Source organism: Etheostoma spectabile, unplaced genomic scaffold, assembly GCF_008692095.1.
Source record: "Etheostoma spectabile isolate EspeVRDwgs_2016 unplaced genomic scaffold, UIUC_Espe_1.0 scaffold00018918, whole genome shotgun sequence".
Taxonomy (NCBI): Eukaryota; Metazoa; Chordata; class Actinopteri; order Perciformes; family Percidae; genus Etheostoma; species Etheostoma spectabile.
Window position 1 is genome coordinate 3,612 of NW_022604567.1, and position 24,058 is coordinate 27,669.

The 24,058-nt window shown below is 42.7% G+C and overlaps 19 non-coding genes across 19 annotated transcripts; all 19 read left to right on the plus strand.

Moving 5' to 3' along the window:
• Positions 1-1,617: 1,617 nt before the first annotated feature.
• On the plus strand, positions 1,618-1,689 carry trnap-ugg (transfer RNA proline (anticodon UGG)). Its single transcript has one exon. It is a non-coding gene; the product is annotated as a tRNA-Pro (tRNA).
• Positions 1,690-2,818: 1,129 nt separating this feature from the next.
• On the plus strand, positions 2,819-2,890 carry trnap-ugg (transfer RNA proline (anticodon UGG)). The gene has a single exon. It is a non-coding gene; the product is annotated as a tRNA-Pro (tRNA).
• A 1,130-nt stretch (positions 2,891-4,020) lies between these two features.
• Positions 4,021-4,092, plus strand: trnap-ugg (transfer RNA proline (anticodon UGG)). Its single transcript has one exon. It is a non-coding gene; the product is annotated as a tRNA-Pro (tRNA).
• A 1,137-nt stretch (positions 4,093-5,229) lies between these two features.
• trnap-ugg (transfer RNA proline (anticodon UGG)) lies at positions 5,230-5,301 on the plus strand. Its single transcript has one exon. It is a non-coding gene; the product is annotated as a tRNA-Pro (tRNA).
• Positions 5,302-6,433: 1,132 nt separating this feature from the next.
• trnap-ugg (transfer RNA proline (anticodon UGG)) lies at positions 6,434-6,505 on the plus strand. The gene has a single exon. It is a non-coding gene; the product is annotated as a tRNA-Pro (tRNA).
• Positions 6,506-7,635: 1,130 nt separating this feature from the next.
• Positions 7,636-7,707, plus strand: trnap-ugg (transfer RNA proline (anticodon UGG)). The gene has a single exon. It is a non-coding gene; the product is annotated as a tRNA-Pro (tRNA).
• Positions 7,708-8,840: 1,133 nt separating this feature from the next.
• Positions 8,841-8,912, plus strand: trnap-ugg (transfer RNA proline (anticodon UGG)). Its single transcript has one exon. It is a non-coding gene; the product is annotated as a tRNA-Pro (tRNA).
• A 1,137-nt stretch (positions 8,913-10,049) lies between these two features.
• On the plus strand, positions 10,050-10,121 carry trnap-ugg (transfer RNA proline (anticodon UGG)). Its single transcript has one exon. It is a non-coding gene; the product is annotated as a tRNA-Pro (tRNA).
• Positions 10,122-11,252: 1,131 nt separating this feature from the next.
• trnap-ugg (transfer RNA proline (anticodon UGG)) lies at positions 11,253-11,324 on the plus strand. The gene has a single exon. It is a non-coding gene; the product is annotated as a tRNA-Pro (tRNA).
• Positions 11,325-12,454: 1,130 nt separating this feature from the next.
• Positions 12,455-12,526, plus strand: trnap-ugg (transfer RNA proline (anticodon UGG)). The gene has a single exon. It is a non-coding gene; the product is annotated as a tRNA-Pro (tRNA).
• Positions 12,527-13,662: 1,136 nt separating this feature from the next.
• trnap-ugg (transfer RNA proline (anticodon UGG)) lies at positions 13,663-13,734 on the plus strand. The gene has a single exon. It is a non-coding gene; the product is annotated as a tRNA-Pro (tRNA).
• A 1,129-nt stretch (positions 13,735-14,863) lies between these two features.
• trnap-ugg (transfer RNA proline (anticodon UGG)) lies at positions 14,864-14,935 on the plus strand. Its single transcript has one exon. It is a non-coding gene; the product is annotated as a tRNA-Pro (tRNA).
• A 1,136-nt stretch (positions 14,936-16,071) lies between these two features.
• trnap-ugg (transfer RNA proline (anticodon UGG)) lies at positions 16,072-16,143 on the plus strand. The gene has a single exon. It is a non-coding gene; the product is annotated as a tRNA-Pro (tRNA).
• Positions 16,144-17,280: 1,137 nt separating this feature from the next.
• On the plus strand, positions 17,281-17,352 carry trnap-ugg (transfer RNA proline (anticodon UGG)). Its single transcript has one exon. It is a non-coding gene; the product is annotated as a tRNA-Pro (tRNA).
• A 1,130-nt stretch (positions 17,353-18,482) lies between these two features.
• Positions 18,483-18,554, plus strand: trnap-ugg (transfer RNA proline (anticodon UGG)). The gene has a single exon. It is a non-coding gene; the product is annotated as a tRNA-Pro (tRNA).
• A 1,136-nt stretch (positions 18,555-19,690) lies between these two features.
• On the plus strand, positions 19,691-19,762 carry trnap-ugg (transfer RNA proline (anticodon UGG)). The gene has a single exon. It is a non-coding gene; the product is annotated as a tRNA-Pro (tRNA).
• Positions 19,763-20,892: 1,130 nt separating this feature from the next.
• trnap-ugg (transfer RNA proline (anticodon UGG)) lies at positions 20,893-20,964 on the plus strand. Its single transcript has one exon. It is a non-coding gene; the product is annotated as a tRNA-Pro (tRNA).
• Positions 20,965-22,101: 1,137 nt separating this feature from the next.
• trnap-ugg (transfer RNA proline (anticodon UGG)) lies at positions 22,102-22,173 on the plus strand. The gene has a single exon. It is a non-coding gene; the product is annotated as a tRNA-Pro (tRNA).
• A 1,130-nt stretch (positions 22,174-23,303) lies between these two features.
• trnap-ugg (transfer RNA proline (anticodon UGG)) lies at positions 23,304-23,375 on the plus strand. The gene has a single exon. It is a non-coding gene; the product is annotated as a tRNA-Pro (tRNA).
• Positions 23,376-24,058: the final 683 nt, after the last annotated feature.

Here is a 24,058-nt window from a genome sequence, read left to right on the forward strand (position 1 = left end):
AAAAGATTTGAGTGTTGACACCGTAGTTGAACACAAATGAATGCACAAACCAGACCATATCAAACACATCCCAGCAACACTACATCCCCATTAGACTCAAAACTACAAGTTGCTTGGTAAGTATTCCAAAAGGGTTCTTAGCTGTTCTTGTTGTCAACATGGTAAGTAGAGTGATTCTGTTTAAAAAACAAAAAGTACCACTCACCCATTAAATAACTGTTCAGAGAGGAAATTGTGTTCAATAATATGCAATAAAGGGCTTATCAAACATTATGCATGTTTTTTTTTTTATTTCAATATTGTAACATATTTGGTTTCAGGTAAGTGTATTATCGTCTGGTAACAACCATGACAAAGGTATCCACCTTTGTCATGTCTTACATTCTAGTTTCTTCAAAGTACCCCCTTTTCTTTTGTGATAGCGCTGCAAACCCTTGGTTTTCTCTCAATGAGCTTCATGAGATAGTCACCTGAAGTGGTTCCCCTTCAGGTGGGCCTTGTCAGGGTAGTAGTAGAATGTCTTGCCTTATTAATGGAGTTGGGACCATCCCTTGTGTGTGCAGAAGTCAGGTTGATACACAGCCGACAGCCCTATTGGACAACTGTTAGAATTCATATTATGGCAAGACCAATCAGCTAAGTAAAGAGAAACAAACTTCGGTCGGTCCGGAAAATTGCAAAAACTATGAATGTGTCCCCAAGTGCACAATTGAAGCATTTTACTGTGATATCCTGACCAGATTTTCCATATCTAAGAAGACATTGTTAGTTCCTTTACCGAGTCCAGCAATGTGTTCTATTCATTGACACTTGAAACATCTAAACGGGGTCATGATCCACTGAAATATTTGAAACCAGATGGAGTAATATGATTGGTACTTTGTCATAGTAATACAGCTCTTAACTATGGTTGGAGAAGTGTGGTCCTATACAAATGCACCTGCCTTAAAGATGAGGTAGCATTAGGAGCAACTACGGTAACGAGAAGTATGAAAGGCCAAAAATCCGCAAAGGGAGGTAGGTTGGGGTGTTGGACGGGTCAAACAGAAGACCCAGTAGAGGTTGATCGTGTCACGTTTCCTAAGCCCAACCGTAACCATCCGGTTGTTATTTTCCTAAACCCAACCTTCAAGTCGTTGACCAAGTCCCGTTATTGCTTTTCTAAACCCAACCATTTATTGTTTTTCTAAACCCAACAGTCTCGTTGTTGTCCCGCGTGTCATGGAAACGTAAGGTCACCACAAGCCTTACCTTAACTTAAAGGGGTTGTGTTAATTTTACGGAATTCCGTGAAATGATCACAATATGTTAACACTGCACTACGTGGTTGCGGCACAGAATGTGTAAAAATTCTGTGTGGCCACAAGGAAAACAATGCCAATGTAAAGTCAAAGAGAAATGAGGTACCAAACCCAACCGTTTTTGACTTAAAATTCATTTTTAGTAAAAGGTTAAGCTTCAAAACTATTCTGTTGTTCAATGTAATAAGCAACCTTAATCTGGCGGGGGAGCCATAAAAAGATCCAGTGCCAAACTACTTGACCATTGCTCTGCAAGTCAATGACTGATCTGAGCTGCATTTCCTCGATGAAAAATTGCTAAAATGCTGTTTTATGTGGCTCGTTGGTCTAGGGGTATGATTCTCGCTTTGGGTGCGAGAGGTCCCGGGTTCAAATCCCGGACGAGCCCAAAGGATAAAGCATGGTTAATATCAAATTCAGCATTGAAAGTCCAGCTATGAAGCAGATCCAACCCGGCGATGGAAAATAGGCCTATATGTCCATTTAGAGTAATTGGAAATTATACACTTTCTAATTAAAACCGAGGACTTTGTTCACAGCAGTCAATTTGTGATTAATCCTTGACTTTGGCCTATTAAGGTTAGTAGGAAGCGAAATTGTAGTAGAGCATGTTGGCGACTTTGCATAGCCCTTTTCAACTACAGTTAACAGAAGAACTGAGAAGAATATGAGGCACAAATGAGCAGGACATGCCTCATGTGGCTTGTTGATCTAGGGCAGCCTGGTCTCACAGAATTCTGTGAAATGATGAAAATCTATTAACGCTGCATTACGGGGTGATGGCACGGAATGTGTGAAATTCTGTGTGGCCACCACGGAAATCAAAGCCAAAGGGATTTCAATGAGAAGATGACGTAGCGTTAGGAGCGACTACGGTAACGAGAAGTATGAAAGGCCAAAAATCCGCAAAGGGAGGTAGGTTGGGGTGTTGGACGGGTCAAACAGAAGACCCAGTAGAGGTTGATCGTGTCACGTTTCCTAAGCCCAACCGTAACCATCCTGTTGTTATTTTCCTAAACCCAACCTTCAAGTCGTTGACCCAAGTCCCGTTATTGCTTTTCTAAACCCAACCATTTATTGTTTTTCTAAACCCAACCGTCTCGTTGTTGTCCCGCGTGTCATGGAAACGTAAGCTCACCCACAAGCCTTACCTTAACTTAAAGGGGTTGTGTTAATTTTACGGAATTCCGTGAAATGATCACAATCTGTTAACACTGCACTACGTGGTTGCGGCACAGAATGTGTAAAAATTCTGTGTGGCCACCAAGGAAAACAATGCCAATGTAAAGTCAAAGAGAAATGAGGTACCAAACCCAACCGTTTTTGACTTAAAATTCATTTTTAGTAAAAGGTTATGCTTCAAAACTATTCTGTTGTCCAATGTAATCAGAAACCTTAATCTGGCGGGGGAGCCATAAAAAGATCCAGTGCCAAACTACTTGACCATTGCTCTGCAAGTCAATGACTGATCTGAGCTGCATTTCCTCGATGAAAATTGCTAAAACGCTGTTTTATGTGGCTCGTTGGTCTAGGGGTATGATTCTCGCTTTGGGTGTGAGAGGTCTCGGGTCCAAATCCCGGACGAGCCCAAAGGATGAAGCATGGTTAATATCAAATTACGCGTTGAAAGTCCAGCTATGAAGCAGATCCAACCCGGCGATGGAAAATAGGCCTATATGTCCATTTAGAGTAATTGGAAATTATACACTTTCTAATTAAAACCGAGGACTTTGTTCACAGCAGTCAATTTGTGATTAATCCTTGACTTTGGCCTATTAAGGTTAGTAGGAAGCTAAATTGTAGTAGAGCATGTTGGCGACTTTGCATAGCCCTTTTCAACTACAGTTAACAGAAGAACTGAGAAGAATATGAGGCACAAATGAGCAGGACATGCCTCATGTGGCTTGTTGATGTAGGGCAGCCTGGTCTCACAGAATTCTGTGAAATGATGAAAATCTATTAACGCTGCATTACGGGGTGATGGCACGGAATGTGTGAAATTCTGTGTGGCCACCACGGAAATCAAAGCCAAAGGGATTTCAATGAGAAGATGACGTAGCGTTAGGAGCGACTACGGTAACGAGAAGTATGAAAGGCCAAAAATCCGCAAAGGGAGGTAGGTTGGGGTGTTGGACGGGTCAAACAGAAGACCCAGTAGAGGTTGATCGTGTCACGTTTCCTAAGCCCAACCGTAACCATCCTGTTGTTATTTTCCTAAACCCAACCTTCAAGTCGTTGACCCAAGTCCCGTTATTGCTTTTCTAAACCCAACCATTTATTGTTTTTCTAAACCCAACCGTCTCGTTGTTGTCCCGCGTGTCATGGAAACGTAAGCTCACCCACAAGCCTTACCTTAACTTAAAGGGGTTGTGTTAATTTTACGGAATTCCGTGAAATGATCACAATCTGTTAACACTGCACTACGTGGTTGCGGCACAGAATGTGTAAAAATTCTGTGTGGCCACCAAGGAAAACAATGCCAATGTAAAGTCAAAGAGAAATGAGGTACCAAACCCAACCGTTTTTGACTTAAAATTCATTTTTAGTAAAAGGTTATGCTTCAAAACTATTCTGTTGTCCAATGTAATCAGAAACCTTAATCTGGCGGGGGAGCCATAAAAAGATCCAGTGCCAAACTACTTGACCATTGCTCTGCAAGTCAATGACTGATCTGAGCTGCATTTCCTCGATGAAAAATTGCTAAAATGCTGTTTTATGTGGCTCGTTGGTCTAGGGGTATGATTCTCGCTTTGGGTGCGAGAGGTCCCGGGTTCAAATCCCGGACGAGCCCAAAGGATAAAGCATGGTTAATATCAAATTCAGCATTGAAAGTCCAGCTATGAAGCAGATCCAACCCGGTGATGGTAAATAGGCCTAAATGTCCATGTAGAGTAATTGGAAATTATACACTTTCTAATTAAATCCAAAAACCGAGGACTTTGTTCACAGCAGTCAATTTGTGATTAATCCTTGACTTTGGCCTATTAAGGTTAGTAGGAAGCGAAATTGTAGTAGAGCATGTTGGCGACTTTGCATAGCCCTTTTCAACTACAGTTAACAGAAGAACTGAGAAGAATATGAGGCACAAATGAGCAGGACATGCCTCATGTGGCTTGTTGATCTAGGGCAGCCTGGTCTCACAGAATTCTGTGAAATGATGAAAATCTATTAACGCTGCATTACGGGGTGATGGCACGGAATGTGTGAAATTCTGTGTGGCCACCACGGAAATCAAAGCCAAAGGGATTTCAATGAGAAGATGACGTAGCGTTAGGAGCGACTACGGTAACGAGAAGTATGAAAGGCCAAAAATCCGCAAAGGGAGGTAGGTTGGGGTGTTGGACGGGTCAAACAGAAGACCCAGTAGAGGTTGATCGTGTCACGTTTCCTAAGCCCAACCGTAACCATCCTGTTGTTATTTTCCTAAACCCAACCTTCAAGTCGTTGACCCAAGTCCCGTTATTGCTTTTCTAAACCCAACCATTTATTGTTTTTCTAAACCCAACCGTCTCGTTGTTGTCCCGCGTGTCATGGAAACGTAAGCTCACCCACAAGCCTTACCTTAACTTAAAGGGGTTGTGTTAATTTTACGGAATTCCGTGAAATGATCACAATCTGTTAACACTGCACTACGTGGTTGCGGCACAGAATGTGTAAAAATTCTGTGTGGCCACCAAGGAAAACAATGCCAATGTAAAGTCAAAGAGAAATGAGGTACCAAACCCAACCGTTTTTGACTTAAAATTCATTTTTAGTAAAAGGTTATGCTTCAAAACTATTCTGTTGTCCAATGTAATCAGAAACCTTAATCTGGCGGGGGAGCCATAAAAAGATCCAGTGCCAAACTACTTGACCATTGCTCTGCAAGTCAATGACTGATCGGAGCTGTATTTCCTCGATGAAAAATTGCTAAAATGCTGTTTTATGTGGCTCGTTGGTCTAGGGGTATGATTCTCGCTTTGGGTGCGAGAGGTCCCGGGTTCAAATCCCGGACGAGCCCAAAGGATAAAGCATGGTTAATATCAAATTCAGCATTGAAAGTCCAGCTATGAAGCAGATCCAACCCGGCGATGGAAAATAGGCCTATATGTCCATTTAGAGTAATTGGAAATTATACACTTTCTAATTAAAAAACCGAGGACTTTGTTCACAGCAGTCAATTTGTGATTAATCCTTGACTTTGGCCTATTAAGGTTAGTAGGAAGCGAAATTGTAGTAGAGCATGTTGGCGACTTTGCATAGCCCTTTTCAACTACAGTTAACAGAAGAACTGAGAAGAATATGAGGCACAAATGAGCAGGACATGCCTCATGTGGCTTGTTGATCTAGGGCAGCCTGGTCTCACAGAATTCTGTGAAATGATGAAAATCTATTAACGCTGCATTACGGGGTGATGGCACGGAATGTGTGAAATTCTGTGTGGCCACCACGGAAATCAAAGCCAAAGGGATTTCAATGAGAAGATGACGTAGCGTTAGGAGCGACTACGGTAACGAGAAGTATGAAAGGCCAAAAATCCGCAAAGGGAGGTAGGTTGGGGTGTTGGACGGGTCAAACAGAAGACCCAGTAGAGGTTGATCGTGTCACGTTTCCTAAGCCCAACCGTAACCATCCTGTTGTTATTTTCCTAAACCCAACCTTCAAGTCGTTGACCCAAGTCCCGTTATTGCTTTTCTAAACCCAACCATTTATTGTTTTTCTAAACCCAACCGTCTCGTTGTTGTCCCGCGTGTCATGGAAACGTAAGCTCACCCACAAGCCTTACCTTAACTTAAAGGGGTTGTGTTAATTTTACGGAATTCCGTGAAATGATCACAATCTGTTAACACTGCACTACGTGGTTGCGGCACAGAATGTGTAAAAATTCTGTGTGGCCACCAAGGAAAACAATGCCAATGTAAAGTCAAAGAGAAATGAGGTACCAAACCCAACCGTTTTTGACTTAAAATTCATTTTTAGTAAAAGGTTATGCTTCAAAACTATTCTGTTGTCCAATGTAATCAGAAACCTTAATCTGGCGGGGGAGCCATAAAAAGATCCAGTGCCAAACTACTTGACCATTGCTCTGCAAGTCAATGACTGATCGGAGCTGTATTTCCTCGATGAAAAATTGCTAAAATGCTGTTTTATGTGGCTCGTTGGTCTAGGGGTATGATTCTCGCTTTGGGTGCGAGAGGTCCCGGGTTCAAATCCCGGACGAGCCCAAAGGATAAAGCATGGTTAATATCAAATTCAGCATTGAAAGTCCAGCTATGAAGCAGATCCAACCCGGCGATGGAAAATAGGCCTATATGTCCATTTAGAGTAATTGGAAATTATACACTTTCTAATTAAAACCGAGGACTTTGTTCACAGCAGTCAATTTGTGATTAATCCTTGACTTTGGCCTATTAAGGTTAGTAGGAAGCGAAATTGTAGTAGAGCATGTTGGCGACTTTGCATAGCCCTTTTCAACTACAGTTAACAGAAGAACTGAGAAGAATATGAGGCACAAATGAGCAGGACATGCCTCATGTGGCTTGTTGATCTAGGGCAGCCTGGTCTCACAGAATTCTGTGAAATGATGAAAATCTATTAACGCTGCATTACGGGGTGATGGCACGGAATGTGTGAAATTCTGTGTGGCCACCACGGAAATCAAAGCCAAAGGGATTTCAATGAGAAGATGACGTAGCGTTAGGAGCGACTACGGTAACGAGAAGTATGAAAGGCCAAAAATCCGCAAAGGGAGGTAGGTTGGGGTGTTGGACGGGTCAAACAGAAGACCCAGTAGAGGTTGATCGTGTCACGTTTCCTAAGCCCAACCGTAACCATCCTGTTGTTATTTTCCTAAACCCAACCTTCAAGTCGTTGACCCAAGTCCCGTTATTGCTTTTCTAAACCCAACCATTTATTGTTTTTCTAAACCCAACCGTCTCGTTGTTGTCCCGCGTGTCATGGAAACGTAAGCTCACCCACAAGCCTTACCTTAACTTAAAGGGGTTGTGTTAATTTTACGGAATTCCGTGAAATGATCACAATCTGTTAACACTGCACTACGTGGTTGCGGCACAGAATGTGTAAAAATTCTGTGTGGCCACCAAGGAAAACAATGCCAATGTAAAGTCAAAGAGAAATGAGGTACCAAACCCAACCGTTTTTGACTTAAAATTCATTTTTAGTAAAAGGTTATGCTTCAAAACTATTCTGTTGTCCAATGTAATCAGAAACCTTAATCTGGCGGGGGAGCCATAAAAAGATCCAGTGCCAAACTACTTGACCATTGCTCTGCAAGTCAATGACTGATCGGAGCTGTATTTCCTCGATGAAAAATTGCTAAAATGCTGTTTTATGTGGCTCGTTGGTCTAGGGGTATGATTCTCGCTTTGGGTGCGAGAGGTCCCGGGTTCAAATCCCGGACGAGCCCAAAGGATAAAGCATGGTTAATATCAAATTCAGCATTGAAAGTCCAGCTATGAAGCAGATCCAACCCGGCGATGGAAAATAGGCCTATATGTCCATTTAGAGTAATTGGAAATTATACACTTTCTAATTAAAAAAACCGAGGACTTTGTTCACAGCAGTCAATTTGTGATTAATCCTTGACTTTGGCCTATTAAGGTTAGTAGGAAGCGAAATTGTAGTAGAGCATGTTGGCGACTTTGCATAGCCCTTTTCAACTACAGTTAACAGAAGAACTGAGAAGAATATGAGGCACAAATGAGCAGGACATGCCTCATGTGGCTTGTTGATCTAGGGCAGCCTGGTCTCACAGAATTCTGTGAAATGATGAAAATCTATTAACGCTGCATTACGGGGTGATGGCACGGAATGTGTGAAATTCTGTGTGGCCACCACGGAAATCAAAGCCAAAGGGATTTCAATGAGAAGATGACGTAGCGTTAGGAGCGACTACGGTAACGAGAAGTATGAAAGGCCAAAAATCCGCAAAGGGAGGTAGGTTGGGGTGTTGGACGGGTCAAACAGAAGACCCAGTAGAGGTTGATCGTGTCACGTTTCCTAAGCCCAACCGTAACCATCCTGTTGTTATTTTCCTAAACCCAACCTTCAAGTCGTTGACCCAAGTCCCGTTATTGCTTTTCTAAACCCAACCATTTATTGTTTTTCTAAACCCAACCGTCTCGTTGTTGTCCCGCGTGTCATGGAAACGTAAGCTCACCCACAAGCCTTACCTTAACTTAAAGGGGTTGTGTTAATTTTACGGAATTCCGTGAAATGATCACAATCTGTTAACACTGCACTACGTGGTTGCGGCACAGAATGTGTAAAAATTCTGTGTGGCCACCAAGGAAAACAATGCCAATGTAAAGTCAAAGAGAAATGAGGTACCAAACCCAACCGTTTTTGACTTAAAATTCATTTTTAGTAAAAGGTTATGCTTCAAAACTATTCTGTTGTCCAATGTAATCAGAAACCTTAATCTGGCGGGGGAGCCATAAAAAGATCCAGTGCCAAACTACTTGACCATTGCTCTGCAAGTCAATGACTGATCGGAGCTGTATTTCCTCGATGAAAAATTGCTAAAATGCTGTTTTATGTGGCTCGTTGGTCTAGGGGTATGATTCTCGCTTTGGGTGCGAGAGGTCCCGGGTTCAAATCCCGGACGAGCCCAAAGGATAAAGCATGGTTAATATCAAATTCAGCATTGAAAGTCCAGCTATGAAGCAGATCCAACCCGGCGATGGAAAATAGGCCTATATGTCCATTTAGAGTAATTGGAAATTATACACTTTCTAATTAAATCCAAAAACCGAGGACTTTGTTCACAGCAGTCAATTTGTGATTAATCCTTGACTTTGGCCTATTAAGGTTAGTAGGAAGCGAAATTGTAGTAGAGCATGTTGGCGACTTTGCATAGCCCTTTTCAACTACAGTTAACAGAAGAACTGAGAAGAATATGAGGCACAAATGAGCAGGACATGCCTCATGTGGCTTGTTGATCTAGGGCAGCCTGGTCTCACAGAATTCTGTGAAATGATGAAAATCTATTAACGCTGCATTACGGGGTGATGGCACGGAATGTGTGAAATTCTGTGTGGCCACCACGGAAATCAAAGCCAAAGGGATTTCAATGAGAAGATGACGTAGCGTTAGGAGCGACTACGGTAACGAGAAGTATGAAAGGCCAAAAATCCGCAAAGGGAGGTAGGTTGGGGTGTTGGACGGGTCAAACAGAAGACCCAGTAGAGGTTGATCGTGTCACGTTTCCTAAGCCCAACCGTAACCATCCTGTTGTTATTTTCCTAAACCCAACCTTCAAGTCGTTGACCCAAGTCCCGTTATTGCTTTTCTAAACCCAACCATTTATTGTTTTTCTAAACCCAACCGTCTCGTTGTTGTCCCGCGTGTCATGGAAACGTAAGCTCACCCACAAGCCTTACCTTAACTTAAAGGGGTTGTGTTAATTTTACGGAATTCCGTGAAATGATCACAATCTGTTAACACTGCACTACGTGGTTGCGGCACAGAATGTGTAAAAATTCTGTGTGGCCACCAAGGAAAACAATGCCAATGTAAAGTCAAAGAGAAATGAGGTACCAAACCCAACCGTTTTTGACTTAAAATTCATTTTTAGTAAAAGGTTATGCTTCAAAACTATTCTGTTGTCCAATGTAATCAGAAACCTTAATCTGGCGGGGGAGCCATAAAAAGATCCAGTGCCAAACTACTTGACCATTGCTCTGCAAGTCAATGACTGATCGGAGCTGTATTTCCTCGATGAAAAATTGCTAAAATGCTGTTTTATGTGGCTCGTTGGTCTAGGGGTATGATTCTCGCTTTGGGTGCGAGAGGTCCCGGGTTCAAATCCCGGACGAGCCCAAAGGATAAAGCATGGTTAATATCAAATTCAGCATTGAAAGTCCAGCTATGAAGCAGATCCAACCCGGCGATGGAAAATAGGCCTATATGTCCATTTAGAGTAATTGGAAATTATACACTTTCTAATCCAAAACCGAGGACTTTGTTCACAGCAGTCAATTTGTGATTAATCCTTGACTTTGGCCTATTAAGGTTAGTAGGAAGCGAAATTGTAGTAGAGCATGTTGGCGACTTTGCATAGCCCTTTTCAACTACAGTTAACAGAAGAACTGAGAAGAATATGAGGCACAAATGAGCAGGACATGCCTCATGTGGCTTGTTGATCTAGGGCAGCCTGGTCTCACAGAATTCTGTGAAATGATGAAAATCTATTAACGCTGCATTACGGGGTGATGGCACGGAATGTGTGAAATTCTGTGTGGCCACCACGGAAATCAAAGCCAAAGGGATTTCAATGAGAAGATGACGTAGCGTTAGGAGCGACTACGGTAACGAGAAGTATGAAAGGCCAAAAATCCGCAAAGGGAGGTAGGTTGGGGTGTTGGACGGGTCAAACAGAAGACCCAGTAGAGGTTGATCGTGTCACGTTTCCTAAGCCCAACCGTAACCATCCTGTTGTTATTTTCCTAAACCCAACCTTCAAGTCGTTGACCCAAGTCCCGTTATTGCTTTTCTAAACCCAACCATTTATTGTTTTTCTAAACCCAACCGTCTCGTTGTTGTCCCGCGTGTCATGGAAACGTAAGCTCACCCACAAGCCTTACCTTAACTTAAAGGGGTTGTGTTAATTTTACGGAATTCCGTGAAATGATCACAATCTGTTAACACTGCACTACGTGGTTGCGGCACAGAATGTGTAAAAATTCTGTGTGGCCACCAAGGAAAACAATGCCAATGTAAAGTCAAAGAGAAATGAGGTACCAAACCCAACCGTTTTTGACTTAAAATTCATTTTTAGTAAAAGGTTATGCTTCAAAACTATTCTGTTGTCCAATGTAATCAGAAACCTTAATCTGGCGGGGGAGCCATAAAAAGATCCAGTGCCAAACTACTTGACCATTGCTCTGCAAGTCAATGACTGATCGGAGCTGTATTTCCTCGATGAAAAATTGCTAAAATGCTGTTTTATGTGGCTCGTTGGTCTAGGGGTATGATTCTCGCTTTGGGTGCGAGAGGTCCCGGGTTCAAATCCCGGACGAGCCCAAAGGATGAAGCATGGTTAATATCAAATTACGCGTTGAAAGTCCAGCTATGAAGCAGATCCAACCCGGCGATGGAAAATAGGCCTATATGTCCATTTAGAGTAATTGGAAATTATACACTTTCTAATTAAAACCGAGGACTTTGTTCACAGCAGTCAATTTGTGATTAATCCTTGACTTTGGCCTATTAAGGTTAGTAGGAAGCGAAATTGTAGTAGAGCATGTTGGCGACTTTGCATAGCCCTTTTCAACTACAGTTAACAGAAGAACTGAGAAGAATATGAGGCACAAATGAGCAGGACATGCCTCATGTGGCTTGTTGATCTAGGGCAGCCTGGTCTCACAGAATTCTGTGAAATGATGAAAATCTATTAACGCTGCATTACGGGGTGATGGCACGGAATGTGTGAAATTCTGTGTGGCCACCACGGAAATCAAAGCCAAAGGGATTTCAATGAGAAGATGACGTAGCGTTAGGAGCGACTACGGTAACGAGAAGTATGAAAGGCCAAAAATCCGCAAAGGGAGGTAGGTTGGGGTGTTGGACGGGTCAAACAGAAGACCCAGTAGAGGTTGATCGTGTCACGTTTCCTAAGCCCAACCGTAACCATCCTGTTGTTATTTTCCTAAACCCAACCTTCAAGTCGTTGACCCAAGTCCCGTTATTGCTTTTCTAAACCCAACCATTTATTGTTTTTCTAAACCCAACCGTCTCGTTGTTGTCCCGCGTGTCATGGAAACGTAAGCTCACCCACAAGCCTTACCTTAACTTAAAGGGGTTGTGTTAATTTTACGGAATTCCGTGAAATGATCACAATCTGTTAACACTGCACTACGTGGTTGCGGCACAGAATGTGTAAAAATTCTGTGTGGCCACCAAGGAAAACAATGCCAATGTAAAGTCAAAGAGAAATGAGGTACCAAACCCAACCGTTTTTGACTTAAAATTCATTTTTAGTAAAAGGTTATGCTTCAAAACTATTCTGTTGTCCAATGTAATCAGAAACCTTAATCTGGCGGGGGAGCCATAAAAAGATCCAGTGCCAAACTACTTGACCATTGCTCTGCAAGTCAATGACTGATCGGAGCTGTATTTCCTCGATGAAAAATTGCTAAAATGCTGTTTTATGTGGCTCGTTGGTCTAGGGGTATGATTCTCGCTTTGGGTGCGAGAGGTCCCGGGTTCAAATCCCGGACGAGCCCAAAGGATAAAGCATGGTTAATATCAAATTCAGCATTGAAAGTCCAGCTATGAAGCAGATCCAACCCGGCGATGGAAAATAGGCCTATATGTCCATTTAGAGTAATTGGAAATTATACACTTTCTAATTAAATCCAAAAACGAGGACTTTGTTCACAGCAGTCAATTTGTGATTAATCCTTGACTTTGGCCTATTAAGGTTAGTAGGAAGCGAAATTGTAGTAGAGCATGTTGGCGACTTTGCATAGCCCTTTTCAACTACAGTTAACAGAAGAACTGAGAAGAATATGAGGCACAAATGAGCAGGACATGCCTCATGTGGCTTGTTGATCTAGGGCAGCCTGGTCTCACAGAATTCTGTGAAATGATGAAAATCTATTAACGCTGCATTACGGGGTGATGGCACGGAATGTGTGAAATTCTGTGTGGCCACCACGGAAATCAAAGCCAAAGGGATTTCAATGAGAAGATGACGTAGCGTTAGGAGCGACTACGGTAACGAGAAGTATGAAAGGCCAAAAATCCGCAAAGGGAGGTAGGTTGGGGTGTTGGACGGGTCAAACAGAAGACCCAGTAGAGGTTGATCGTGTCACGTTTCCTAAGCCCAACCGTAACCATCCTGTTGTTATTTTCCTAAACCCAACCTTCAAGTCGTTGACCCAAGTCCCGTTATTGCTTTTCTAAACCCAACCATTTATTGTTTTTCTAAACCCAACCGTCTCGTTGTTGTCCCGCGTGTCATGGAAACGTAAGCTCACCCACAAGCCTTACCTTAACTTAAAGGGGTTGTGTTAATTTTACGGAATTCCGTGAAATGATCACAATCTGTTAACACTGCACTACGTGGTTGCGGCACAGAATGTGTAAAAATTCTGTGTGGCCACCAAGGAAAACAATGCCAATGTAAAGTCAAAGAGAAATGAGGTACCAAACCCAACCGTTTTTGACTTAAAATTCATTTTTAGTAAAAGGTTATGCTTCAAAACTATTCTGTTGTCCAATGTAATCAGAAACCTTAATCTGGCGGGGGAGCCATAAAAAGATCCAGTGCCAAACTACTTGACCATTGCTCTGCAAGTCAATGACTGATCGGAGCTGTATTTCCTCGATGAAAAATTGCTAAAATGCTGTTTTATGTGGCTCGTTGGTCTAGGGGTATGATTCTCGCTTTGGGTGCGAGAGGTCCCGGGTTCAAATCCCGGACGAGCCCAAAGGATGAAGCATGGTTAATATCAAATTCGCGTTGAAAGTCCAGCTATGAAGCAGATCCAACCCGGCGATGGAAAATAGGCCTATATGTCCATTTAGAGTAATTGGAAATTATACACTTTCTAATTAAAACCGAGGACTTTGTTCACAGCAGTCAATTTGTGATTAATCCTTGACTTTGGCCTATTAAGGTTAGTAGGAAGCGAAATTGTAGTAGAGCATGTTGGCGACTTTGCATAGCCCTTTTCAACTACAGTTAACAGAAGAACTGAGAAGAATATGAGGCACAAATGAGCAGGACATGCCTCATGTGGCTTGTTGATCTAGGGCAGCCTGGTCTCACAGAATTCTGTGAAATGATGAAAATCTATTAACGCTGCATTACGGGGTGATGGCACGGAATGTGTGAAATTCTGTGTGGCCACCACGGAAATCAAAGCCAAAGGGATTTCAATGAGAAGATGACGTAGCGTTAGGAGCGACTACGGTAACGAGAAGTATGAAAGGCCAAAAATCCGCAAAGGGAGGTAGGTTGGGGTGTTGGACGGGTCAAACAGAAGACCCAGTAGAGGTTGATCGTGTCACGTTTCCTAAGCCCAACCGTAACCATCCTGTTGTTATTTTCCTAAACCCAACCTTCAAGTCGTTGACCCAAGTCCCGTTATTGCTTTTCTAAACCCAACCATTTATTGTTTTTCTAAACCCAACCGTCTCGTTGTTGTCCCGCGTGTCATGGAAACGTAAGCTCACCCACAAGCCTTACCTTAACTTAAAGGGGTTGTGTTAATTTTACGGAATTCCGTGAAATGATCACAATCTGTTAACACTGCACTACGTGGTTGCGGCACAGAATGTGTAAAAATTCTGTGTGGCCACCAAGGAAAACAATGCCAATGTAAAGTCAAAGAGAAATGAGGTACCAAACCCAACCGTTTTTGACTTAAAATTCATTTTTAGTAAAAGGTTATGCTTCAAAACTATTCTGTTGTCCAATGTAATCAGAAACCTTAATCTGGCGGGGGAGCCATAAAAAGATCCAGTGCCAAACTACTTGACCATTGCTCTGCAAGTCAATGACTGATCGGAGCTGTATTTCCTCGATGAAAAATTGCTAAAATGCTGTTTTATGTGGCTCGTTGGTCTAGGGGTATGATTCTCGCTTTGGGTGCGAGAGGTCCCGGGTTCAAATCCCGGACGAGCCCAAAGGATAAAGCATGGTTAATATCAAATTCAGCATTGAAAGTCCAGCTATGAAGCAGATCCAACCCGGCGATGGAAAATAGGCCTATATGTCCATTTAGAGTAATTGGAAATTATACACTTTCTAATTAATCCAAAAACCGAGGACTTTGTTCACAGCAGTCAATTTGTGATTAATCCTTGACTTTGGCCTATTAAGGTTAGTAGGAAGCGAAATTGTAGTAGAGCATGTTGGCGACTTTGCATAGCCCTTTTCAACTACAGTTAACAGAAGAACTGAGAAGAATATGAGGCACAAATGAGCAGGACATGCCTCATGTGGCTTGTTGATCTAGGGCAGCCTGGTCTCACAGAATTCTGTGAAATGATGAAAATCTATTAACGCTGCATTACGGGGTGATGGCACGGAATGTGTGAAATTCTGTGTGGCCACCACGGAAATCAAAGCCAAAGGGATTTCAATGAGAAGATGACGTAGCGTTAGGAGCGACTACGGTAACGAGAAGTATGAAAGGCCAAAAATCCGCAAAGGGAGGTAGGTTGGGGTGTTGGACGGGTCAAACAGAAGACCCAGTAGAGGTTGATCGTGTCACGTTTCCTAAGCCCAACCGTAACCATCCTGTTGTTATTTTCCTAAACCCAACCTTCAAGTCGTTGACCCAAGTCCCGTTATTGCTTTTCTAAACCCAACCATTTATTGTTTTTCTAAACCCAACCGTCTCGTTGTTGTCCCGCGTGTCATGGAAACGTAAGCTCACCCACAAGCCTTACCTTAACTTAAAGGGGTTGTGTTAATTTTACGGAATTCCGTGAAATGATCACAATCTGTTAACACTGCACTACGTGGTTGCGGCACAGAATGTGTAAAAATTCTGTGTGGCCACCAAGGAAAACAATGCCAATGTAAAGTCAAAGAGAAATGAGGTACCAAACCCAACCGTTTTTGACTTAAAATTCATTTTTAGTAAAAGGTTATGCTTCAAAACTATTCTGTTGTCCAATGTAATCAGAAACCTTAATCTGGCGGGGGAGCCATAAAAAGATCCAGTGCCAAACTACTTGACCATTGCTCTGCAAGTCAATGACTGATCGGAGCTGTATTTCCTCGATGAAAAATTGCTAAAATGCTGTTTTATGTGGCTCGTTGGTCTAGGGGTATGATTCTCGCTTTGGGTGCGAGAGGTCCCGGGTTCAAATCCCGGACGAGCCCAAAGGATAAAGCATGGTTAATATCAAATTCAGCATTGAAAGTCCAGCTATGAAGCAGATCCAACCCGGCGATGGAAAATAGGCCTATATGTCCATTTAGAGTAATTGGAAATTATACACTTTCTAATTAAATCCAAAAACCGAGGACTTTGTTCACAGCAGTCAATTTGTGATTAATCCTTGACTTTGGCCTATTAAGGTTAGTAGGAAGCGAAATTGTAGTAGAGCATGTTGGCGACTTTGCATAGCCCTTTTCAACTACAGTTAACAGAAGAACTGAGAAGAATATGAGGCACAAATGAGCAGGACATGCCTCATGTGGCTTGTTGATCTAGGGCAGCCTGGTCTCACAGAATTCTGTGAAATGATGAAAATCTATTAACGCTGCATTACGGGGTGATGGCACGGAATGTGTGAAATTCTGTGTGGCCACCACGGAAATCAAAGCCAAAGGGATTTCAATGAGAAGATGACGTAGCGTTAGGAGCGACTACGGTAACGAGAAGTATGAAAGGCCAAAAATCCGCAAAGGGAGGTAGGTTGGGGTGTTGGACGGGTCAAACAGAAGACCCAGTAGAGGTTGATCGTGTCACGTTTCCTAAGCCCAACCGTAACCATCCTGTTGTTATTTTCCTAAACCCAACCTTCAAGTCGTTGACCCAAGTCCCGTTATTGCTTTTCTAAACCCAACCATTTATTGTTTTTCTAAACCCAACCGTCTCGTTGTTGTCCCGCGTGTCATGGAAACGTAAGCTCACCCACAAGCCTTACCTTAACTTAAAGGGGTTGTGTTAATTTTACGGAATTCCGTGAAATGATCACAATCTGTTAACACTGCACTACGTGGTTGCGGCACAGAATGTGTAAAAATTCTGTGTGGCCACCAAGGAAAACAATGCCAATGTAAAGTCAAAGAGAAATGAGGTACCAAACCCAACCGTTTTTGACTTAAAATTCATTTTTAGTAAAAGGTTATGCTTCAAAACTATTCTGTTGTCCAATGTAATCAGAAACCTTAATCTGGCGGGGGAGCCATAAAAAGATCCAGTGCCAAACTACTTGACCATTGCTCTGCAAGTCAATGACTGATCGGAGCTGTATTTCCTCGATGAAAAATTGCTAAAATGCTGTTTTATGTGGCTCGTTGGTCTAGGGGTATGATTCTCGCTTTGGGTGCGAGAGGTCCCGGGTTCAAATCCCGGACGAGCCCAAAGGATAAAGCATGGTTAACATCAAATTCAGCATTGAAAGTCCAGCTATGAAGCAGATCCAACCCGGCGATGGAAAATAGGCCTATATGTCCATTTAGAGTAATTGGAAATTATACACTTTCTAATTAAAACCGAGGACTTTGTTCACAGCAGTCAATTTGTGATTAATCCTTGACTTTGGCCTATTAAGGTTAGTAGGAAGCGAAATTGTAGTAGAGCATGTTGGCGACTTTGCATAGCCCTTTTCAACTACAGTTAACAGAAGAACTGAGAAGAATATGAGGCACAAATGAGCAGGACATGCCTCATGTGGCTTGTTGATCTAGGGCAGCCTGGTCTCACAGAATTCTGTGAAATGATGAAAATCTATTAACGCTGCATTACGGGGTGATGGCACGGAATGTGTGAAATTCTGTGTGGCCACCACGGAAATCAAAGCCAAAGGGATTTCAATGAGAAGATGACGTAGCGTTAGGAGCGACTACGGTAACGAGAAGTATGAAAGGCCAAAAATCCGCAAAGGGAGGTAGGTTGGGGTGTTGGACGGGTCAAACAGAAGACCCAGTAGAGGTTGATCGTGTCACGTTTCCTAAGCCCAACCGTAACCATCCTGTTGTTATTTTCCTAAACCCAACCTTCAAGTCGTTGACCCAAGTCCCGTTATTGCTTTTCTAAACCCAACCATTTATTGTTTTTCTAAACCCAACCGTCTCGTTGTTGTCCCGCGTGTCATGGAAACGTAAGCTCACCCACAAGCCTTACCTTAACTTAAAGGGGTTGTGTTAATTTTACGGAATTCCGTGAAATGATCACAATCTGTTAACACTGCACTACGTGGTTGCGGCACAGAATGTGTAAAAATTCTGTGTGGCCACCAAGGAAAACAATGCCAATGTAAAGTCAAAGAGAAATGAGGTACCAAACCCAACCGTTTTTGACTTAAAATTCATTTTTAGTAAAAGGTTATGCTTCAAAACTATTCTGTTGTCCAATGTAATCAGAAACCTTAATCTGGCGGGGGAGCCATAAAAAGATCCAGTGCCAAACTACTTGACCATTGCTCTGCAAGTCAATGACTGATCGGAGCTGTATTTCCTCGATGAAAAATTGCTAAAATGCTGTTTTATGTGGCTCGTTGGTCTAGGGGTATGATTCTCGCTTTGGGTGCGAGAGGTCCCGGGTTCAAATCCCGGACGAGCCCAAAGGATAAAGCATGGTTAATATCAAATTCAGCATTGAAAGTCCAGCTATGAAGCAGATCCAACCCGGCGATGGAAAATAGGCCTATATGTCCATTTAGAGTAATTGGAAATTATACACTTTCTAATTAAATCCAAAACCGAGGACTTTGTTCACAGCAGTCAATTTGTGATTAATCCTTGACTTTGGCCTATTAAGGTTAGTAGGAAGCGAAATTGTAGTAGAGCATGTTGGCGACTTTGCATAGCCCTTTTCAACTACAGTTAACAGAAGAACTGAGAAGAATATGAGGCACAAATGAGCAGGACATGCCTCATGTGGCTTGTTGATCTAGGGCAGCCTGGTCTCACAGAATTCTGTGAAATGATGAAAATCTATTAACGCTGCATTACGGGGTGATGGCACGGAATGTGTGAAATTCTGTGTGGCCACCACGGAAATCAAAGCCAAAGGGATTTCAATGAGAAGATGACGTAGCGTTAGGAGCGACTACGGTAACGAGAAGTATGAAAGGCCAAAAATCCGCAAAGGGAGGTAGGTTGGGGTGTTGGACGGGTCAAACAGAAGACCCAGTAGAGGTTGATCGTGTCACGTTTCCTAAGCCCAACCGTAACCATCCTGTTGTTATTTTCCTAAACCCAACCTTCAAGTCGTTGACCCAAGTCCCGTTATTGCTTTTCTAAACCCAACCATTTATTGTTTTTCTAAACCCAACCGTCTCGTTGTTGTCCCGCGTGTCATGGAAACGTAAGCTCACCCACAAGCCTTACCTTAACTTAAAGGGGTTGTGTTAATTTTACGGAATTCCGTGAAATGATCACAATCTGTTAACACTGCACTACGTGGTTGCGGCACAGAATGTGTAAAAATTCTGTGTGGCCACCAAGGAAAACAATGCCAATGTAAAGTCAAAGAGAAATGAGGTACCAAACCCAACCGTTTTTGACTTAAAATTCATTTTTAGTAAAAGGTTATGCTTCAAAACTATTCTGTTGTCCAATGTAATCAGAAACCTTAATCTGGCGGGGGAGCCATAAAAAGATCCAGTGCCAAACTACTTGACCATTGCTCTGCAAGTCAATGACTGATCGGAGCTGTATTTCCTCGATGAAAAATTGCTAAAATGCTGTTTTATGTGGCTCGTTGGTCTAGGGGTATGATTCTCGCTTTGGGTGCGAGAGGTCCCGGGTTCAAATCCCGGACGAGCCCAAAGGATAAAGCATGGTTAATATCAAATTCAGCATTGAAAGTCCAGCTATGAAGCAGATCCAACCCGGCGATGGAAAATAGGCCTATATGTCCATTTAGAGTAATTGGAAATTATACACTTTCTAATTAAATCCGAGGACTTTGTTCACAGCAGTCAATTTGTGATTAATCCTTGACTTTGGCCTATTAAGGTTAGTAGGAAGCGAAATTGTAGTAGAGCATGTTGGCGACTTTGCATAGCCCTTTTCAACTACAGTTAACAGAAGAACTGAGAAGAATATGAGGCACAAATGAGCAGGACATGCCTCATGTGGCTTGTTGATCTAGGGCAGCCTGGTCTCACAGAATTCTGTGAAATGATGAAAATCTATTAACGCTGCATTACGGGGTGATGGCACGGAATGTGTGAAATTCTGTGTGGCCACCACGGAAATCAAAGCCAAAGGGATTTCAATGAGAAGATGACGTAGCGTTAGGAGCGACTACGGTAACGAGAAGTATGAAAGGCCAAAAATCCGCAAAGGGAGGTAGGTTGGGGTGTTGGACGGGTCAAACAGAAGACCCAGTAGAGGTTGATCGTGTCACGTTTCCTAAGCCCAACCGTAACCATCCTGTTGTTATTTTCCTAAACCCAACCTTCAAGTCGTTGACCCAAGTCCCGTTATTGCTTTTCTAAACCCAACCATTTATTGTTTTTCTAAACCCAACCGTCTCGTTGTTGTCCCGCGTGTCATGGAAACGTAAGCTCACCCACAAGCCTTACCTTAACTTAAAGGGGTTGTGTTAATTTTACGGAATTCCGTGAAATGATCACAATCTGTTAACACTGCACTACGTGGTTGCGGCACAGAATGTGTAAAAATTCTGTGTGGCCACCAAGGAAAACAATGCCAATGTAAAGTCAAAGAGAAATGAGGTACCAAACCCAACCGTTTTTGACTTAAAATTCATTTTTAGTAAAAGGTTATGCTTCAAAACTATTCTGTTGTCCAATGTAATCAGAAACCTTAATCTGGCGGGGGAGCCATAAAAAGATCCAGTGCCAAACTACTTGACCATTGCTCTGCAAGTCAATGACTGATCGGAGCTGTATTTCCTCGATGAAAAATTGCTAAAATGCTGTTTTATGTGGCTCGTTGGTCTAGGGGTATGATTCTCGCTTTGGGTGCGAGAGGTCCCGGGTTCAAATCCCGGACGAGCCCAAAGGATAAAGCATGGTTAATATCAAATTCAGCATTGAAAGTCCAGCTATGAAGCAGATCCAACCCGGCGATGGAAAATAGGCCTATATGTCCATTTAGAGTAATTGGAAATTATACACTTTCTAATTAAATCCAAAAACCGAGGACTTTGTTCACAGCAGTCAATTTGTGATTAATCCTTGACTTTGGCCTATTAAGGTTAGTAGGAAGCGAAATTGTAGTAGAGCATGTTGGCGACTTTGCATAGCCCTTTTCAACTACAGTTAACAGAAGAACTGAGAAGAATATGAGGCACAAATGAGCAGGACATGCCTCATGTGGCTTGTTGATCTAGGGCAGCCTGGTCTCACAGAATTCTGTGAAATGATGAAAATCTATTAACGCTGCATTACGGGGTGATGGCACGGAATGTGTGAAATTCTGTGTGGCCACCACGGAAATCAAAGCCAAAGGGATTTCAATGAGAAGATGACGTAGCGTTAGGAGCGACTACGGTAACGAGAAGTATGAAAGGCCAAAAATCCGCAAAGGGAGGTAGGTTGGGGTGTTGGACGGGTCAAACAGAAGACCCAGTAGAGGTTGATCGTGTCACGTTTCCTAAGCCCAACCGTAACCATCCTGTTGTTATTTTCCTAAACCCAACCTTCAAGTCGTTGACCCAAGTCCCGTTATTGCTTTTCTAAACCCAACCATTTATTGTTTTTCTAAACCCAACCGTCTCGTTGTTGTCCCGCGTGTCATGGAAACGTAAGCTCACCCACAAGCCTTACCTTAACTTAAAGGGGTTGTGTTAATTTTACGGAATTCCGTGAAATGATCACAATCTGTTAACACTGCACTACGTGGTTGCGGCACAGAATGTGTAAAAATTCTGTGTGGCCACCAAGGAAAACAATGCCAATGTAAAGTCAAAGAGAAATGAGGTACCAAACCCAACCGTTTTTGACTTAAAATTCATTTTTAGTAAAAGGTTATGCTTCAAAACTATTCTGTTGTCCAATGTAATCAGAAACCTTAATCTGGCGGGGGAGCCATAAAAAGATCCAGTGCCAAACTACTTGACCATTGCTCTGCAAGTCAATGACTGATCGGAGCTGTATTTCCTCGATGAAAAATTGCTAAAATGCTGTTTTATGTGGCTCGTTGGTCTAGGGGTATGATTCTCGCTTTGGGTGCGAGAGGTCCCGGGTTCAAATCCCGGACGAGCCCAAAGGATGAAGCATGGTTAATATCAAATTACGCGTTGAAAGTCCAGCTATGAAGCAGATCCAACCCGGCGATGGAAAATAGGCCTATATGTCCATTTAGAGTAATTGGAAATTATACACTTTCTAATTAAAACCGAGGACTTTGTTCACAGCAGTCAATTTGTGATTAATCCTTGACTTTGGCCTATTAAGGTTAGTAGGAAGCGAAATTGTAGTAGAGCATGTTGGCGACTTTGCATAGCCCTTTTCAACTACAGTTAACAGAAGAACTGAGAAGAATATGAGGCACAAATGAGCAGGACATGCCTCATGTGGCTTGTTGATCTAGGGCAGCCTGGTCTCACAGAATTCTGTGAAATGATGAAAATCTATTAACGCTGCATTACGGGGTGATGGCACGGAATGTGTGAAATTCTGTGTGGCCACCACGGAAATCAAAGCCAAAGGGATTTCAATGAGAAGATGACGTAGCGTTAGGAGCGACTACGGTAACGAGAAGTATGAAAGGCCAAAAATCCGCAAAGGGAGGTAGGTTGGGGTGTTGGACGGGTCAAACAGAAGACCCAGTAGAGGTTGATCGTGTCACGTTTCCTAAGCCCAACCGTAACCATCCTGTTGTTATTTTCCTAAACCCAACCTTCAAGTCGTTGACCCAAGTCCCGTTATTGCTTTTCTAAACCCAACCATTTATTGTTTTTCTAAACCCAACCGTCTCGTTGTTGTCCCGCGTGTCATGGAAACGTAAGCTCACCCACAAGCCTTACCTTAACTTAAAGGGGTTGTGTTAATTTTACGGAATTCCGTGAAATGATCACAATCTGTTAACACTGCACTACGTGGTTGCGGCACAGAATGTGTAAAAATTCTGTGTGGCCACCAAGGAAAACAATGCCAATGTAAAGTCAAAGAGAAATGAGGTACCAAACCCAACCGTTTTTGACTTAAAATTCATTTTTAGTAAAAGGTTATGCTTCAAAACTATTCTGTTGTCCAATGTAATCAGAAACCTTAATCTGGCGGGGGAGCCATAAAAAGATCCAGTGCCAAACTACTTGACCATTGCTCTGCAAGTCAATGACTGATCGGAGCTGTATTTCCTCGATGAAAAATTGCTAAAATGCTGTTTTATGTGGCTCGTTGGTCTAGGGGTATGATTCTCGCTTTGGGTGCGAGAGGTCCCGGGTTCAAATCCCGGACGAGCCCAAAGGATAAAGCATGGTTAATATCAAATTCAGCATTGAAAGTCCAGCTATGAAGCAGATCCAACCCGGCGATGGAAAATAGGCCTATATGTCCATTTAGAGTAATTGGAAATTATACACTTTCTAATTAAAACCGAGGACTTTGTTCACAGCAGTCAATTTGTGATTAATCCTTGACTTTGGCCTATTAAGGTTAGTAGGAAGCGAAATTGTAGTAGAGCATGTTGGCGACTTTGCATAGCCCTTTTCAACTACAGTTAACAGAAGAACTGAGAAGAATATGAGGCACAAATGAGCAGGACATGCCTCATGTGGCTTGTTGATCTAGGGCAGCCTGGTCTCACAGAATTCTGTGAAATGATGAAAATCTATTAACGCTGCATTACGGGGTGATGGCACGGAATGTGTGAAATTCTGTGTGGCCACCACGGAAATCAAAGCCAAAGGGATTTCAATGAGAAGATGACGTAGCGTTAGGAGCGACTACGGTAACGAGAAGTATGAAAGGCCAAAAATCCGCAAAGGGAGGTAGGTTGGGGTGTTGGACGGGTCAAACAGAAGACCCAGTAGAGGTTGATCGTGTCACGTTTCCTAAGCCCAACCGTAACCATCCTGTTGTTATTTTCCTAAACCCAACCTTCAAGTCGTTGACCCAAGTCCCGTTATTGCTTTTCTAAACCCAAC